The sequence below is a fragment of the Heterodontus francisci genome, unplaced genomic scaffold, assembly GCF_036365525.1.
Source record: "Heterodontus francisci isolate sHetFra1 unplaced genomic scaffold, sHetFra1.hap1 HAP1_SCAFFOLD_83, whole genome shotgun sequence".
Taxonomy (NCBI): Eukaryota; Metazoa; Chordata; class Chondrichthyes; order Heterodontiformes; family Heterodontidae; genus Heterodontus; species Heterodontus francisci.
The window spans coordinates 3511939-3516104 of NW_027141917.1; positions in this window are offsets into that span (position 1 = coordinate 3511939).

Sequence of the window (4166 nt, forward strand, 5' to 3'; positions counted from 1 at the left end):
GTTTCAGTGTGTGGGGACGGGTTTCAGTGTGTGGGGAAGGGGTTTCAGTGTGTGGGGAAGGGCTTTCACTGTGTGGGGAAGGGGTTTCAGTGTGTGGGGAAGGGGTTTCACTGTTTGGGGAAGGGGTTTCAGTGTGTGGGGAATGGTTTCAGTGTGTGGTGAAAGGATTTCAGTGTGTGGGGAAGGTGATTCAGTGTGTGGAGAAGGGGATTCTCTGTGTGGGGAAGGGGTTTCAGTGTGTGGGGAAGGGGTTTCAGAGTGTGGGGAATGGGTTTCAGTGTGTGGGGAATGGTTTCAGTGTGTGGGGAAGGGTTTCAGTGTGTGGGGAATGGTTTCAGTGTGTGGGGAACGGTTTCAGCATGTAGGGAAGGTGTTTCAGTGCGTGGGGAAGGATTTCAGTGTGTGGGGAGGGGTTTCACTATGTGTGGAATGTGTTTCAGTGTGTGGGGAAGGGGTTTCAGTGTGTGGGGAAGGATTTCAGTGTTTGGGGAAGGGTTTCAGTGTGTGGGGAAGGGGTTTCAGTGTGTGGGGAAGGGTTTCAGTGTGTGGGGAAGGGTTTCAGTGTGTGGGGAAGGTGTTTCAGTGTGTGCGGAAGGGGATTCAGTGTGTGGGGAAGTGTTTCAGTGTGTGGGGAAAGGATTGCAGTGTGTGGGGAAGGTGATTCAGTTTGTGGGGAAGGGTATTCTCTGTGTCGGGAAGTGGTTTCATTGTGTGGGGAAGGGGTTTCAGTGTGTGGGGAAGGGGTTTCAGTGTGTGGGGAATGGTTTCAGTGTGTGGGGAAGGGGTTTCAGTGTGTGGGGAAGGGGTTTCAGTGTGTGTGGAAGGGGTTTGAATGTGTGGGGAATGGTTTCAGTGTGTGGGGAAGGGGTTTCAGTGTGTGTGGAAGGGGTTTCAGTGTGTGGGGAATGTGGTTCAGTGTGTGAGGAAGGGATTTCAGTGTGTGGGGAAGGTGTTTCAGTGTGTGCGGAAGGGGATTCAGTGTGTGGGGAAGTGTTTCAGTGTGTGGGGAAAGGATTTCAGTGTATGGGGAAGGTGATTCAGTGTGTGGGGAAGGGTATTCTCTGTGTGGGGAATGGTTTCTTTGTGTGGGGAAGGGGTTTCAGTGTGTGGGGAAGGGGTTTCAGTGTGTGTGGAAGGGTTTTCAATGTGTGGGGAATGGTTTCAGTGTGTGGGGAAGGGGTTTCAGTGTGTGTGGAAGGGGTTTCAGTGTGTGGGGAATGTGGTTCAGTGTGTGGGGAAGGGGTTTCCGTGTGTGGGGAATGGTTTCAGTGTGTGGGGAAGGTGTTGCAGTGTGTGGGGAATGGTTTCAGTGTGTGGGGAATGGATTTCACTGTGTGGGGAATGGGTTTCAGTTTGTGGGGAAGGGGTTTCAGTGTTTGGGGAATGGTTTCAGTGTGTGGGGAAGGGGTTTCAGTGCGTGGGGAAGGGGTTTCAGTGTGTGTGGAAGTGGTTTCAGTGTGTGGGGAATGGTTTCAGTGTGTGGGGAAGGGGTTTCAGTGTGTGTGGAAGGGGTTTCAGTGTGTGGGGAATGTGATTCAGTGTGTGGGGAAGGGTTGTCAGTGTGTGGGGAATGGTTTCAGTGTGTGGAGAAGGGGTTTCACTGTTTGGGGAAGGGGTTTCAGTGTGTGGGGAATGGTTTCAGTGTGTGGGGAAGTGGTTTCAGTGTGTGGGGAAGAGGTTTCAGTGTGTGGGGAAGGGGATTCAGTGTGTGGGGATGGGGTTTCAGTGTGTGGGGAAGGGGATTCAGTGTGTGGGAAATGGTTTCAGTGTGTGGGGACGGGTTTCAGTGTGTGGGGAAGGGTTTCAGTGTGTTGGGAAGGGGTTTCACTGTGTGGGGAAGGTGTATCAGTGTGTGGGGAATGGTTTCAGTGTGTGGGGAAGGTATTCAGTGTGTGTGGAAGGGGTTTCATGTGAGGGGAAGGGTTTTCAGTGTGTGGGGAATGGTTTCACTGTGTGGGGAATGGTTTCAGTGTGTGGGGAAGGGGTTTCACTGTGTGTGGAAGGTCTTTCAGTGTGGGGTGAAGGGGTTTCAGTGTGTGGGGAGGGGTTTCACTGTGTGTGGAATGTGTTTCAGTGTGTGGGGCAGGGGTTTCAGTGTGTGGGGAAGGGTTTCAGTGTGTGGGGAAGGGTTTCAGTGTGTGGGGAAGGGGTTTCAGTGTGTGGGGAAGGGTTTCAGTGTGTGGGGAAGTGTTTCACTGTGCGGGGAAGGTGTTTCAGTGTGTGGGAAAGGGGTTTCAGTATGTGGGGATGGGTTTCAGTGTGTGGGGAATGGTTTCAGTGTGTGGGGAATGGTTTCAGCTTGTGGGGAAGGGGTTCCAGTGTGTGGGGAAGGATTTCAGTGTGTGGGGAAGGGTTTCAGTGTGTGGGGAAGTGTTTCAGTGTGTGGGGAAGGGGTTTCAGTGTGTGGGGAAGTGTTTCAGTGTGTGGGTATGGGTTTCAGTGTGTGGGGAAGGGTTTCAGTGTGTGGGGAAGGAGTTTCAGTTTGTGGGGAAGGTGTTTCACTGGGTGGGGACGGGGTTTCAGTGTGTGGGGTATGGGTTTCAGTGTGTAGGGTCGGGGTTTCAGCGTGTGGGGAAGGGTTTCAGTGTGTGGGGAAGGGGTTTCAGTGTGTGCGGGATGGGTTTCACTGTGTGGGGATGGGTTTTCAGTGTGTGGGGAAGATGTTTCAGTGTGTGGGGACTGGGTTTCTGTGTGTGGGGTAGGGGTTTCCGTGTGTGGGGAAAGGGTTTCAGTGTGTGGGGAAGGGGTGTCCCTGTGTGGTGAAGGGGTTTCAGTGTGTGGGTAAGGGGTTTCAGTGTGTGGGGAATGGTTTCACTGTGTGGGGCAAGGGTTTCAGTGTGTGGGGAAGGGGTTTCAGTGTGTGGCGAAGGGGATTCACTGTGTGAGGAAGGGGTTTCAGTGTTTGGGGAAGGGGATTCGGTGTGTGGGGACGTTGTTTCAGTGTGTGGTGAAGGGGTTTCAGTGTGTGGGGAAGGGGTTTCAGTGCGTGGGGAATGGTTTCAGTGTGTGGGGACGGGTTTCAGTGTGTGGGGAAGGGGTTTCAGTGTGTGGGGAAGGGCTTTCACTGTGTGGGGAAGGGGTTTCAGTGTGTGGGGAAGGGGTTTCACTGTTTGGGGAAGGGGTTTCAGTGTGTGGGGAATGGTTTCAGTGTGTGGTGAAAGGATTTCAGTGTGTGGGGAAGGTGATTCAGTGTGTGGAGAAGGGGATTCTCTGTGTGGGGAAGGGGTTTCAGTGTGTGGGGAAGGGGTTTCAGAGTGTGGGGAATGGGTTTCAGTGTGTGGGGAATGGTTTCAGTGTGTGGGGAAGGGTTTCAGTGTGTGGGGAATGGTTTCAGTGTGTGGGGAACGGTTTCAGCATGTAGGGAAGGTGTTTCAGTGCGTGGGGAAGGATTTCAGTGTGTGGGGAGGGGTTTCACTATGTGTGGAATGTGTTTCAGTGTGTGGGGAAGGGGTTTCAGTGTGTGGGGAAGGATTTCAGTGTTTGGGGAAGGGTTTCAGTGTGTGGGGAAGGGGTTTCAGTGTGTGGGGAAGGGTTTCAGTGTGTGGGGAAGGGTTTCAGTGTGTGGGGAAGGTGTTTCAGTGTGTGCGGAAGGGGATTCAGTGTGTGGGGAAGTGTTTCAGTGTGTGGGGAAAGGATTGCAGTGTGTGGGGAAGGTGATTCAGTTTGTGGGGAAGGGTATTCTCTGTGTCGGGAAGTGGTTTCATTGTGTGGGGAAGGGGTTTCAGTGTGTGGGGAAGGGGTTTCAGTGTGTGGGGAATGGTTTCAGTGTGTGGGGAAGGGGTTTCAGTGTGTGGGGAAGGGGTTTCAGTGTGTGTGGAAGGGGTTTGAATGTGTGGGGAATGGTTTCAGTGTGTGGGGAAGGGGTTTCAGTGTGTGTGGAAGGGGTTTCAGTGTGTGGGGAATGTGGTTCAGTGTGTGAGGAAGGGGTTTCAGTGTGTGGGGAAGGTGTTTCAGTGTGTGCGGAAGGGGATTCAGTGTGTGGGGAAGTGTTTCAGTGTGTGGGGAAAGGATTTCAGTGTATGGGGAAGGTGATTCAGTGTGTGGGGAAGGGTATTCTCTGTGTGGGGAATGGTTTCTTTGTGTGGGGAAGGGGTTTCAGTGTGTGGGGAAGGGGTTTCAGTGTGTGTGGAAGGGTTTTCAATGTGTGGGGAATGGTTTCAGTGTGT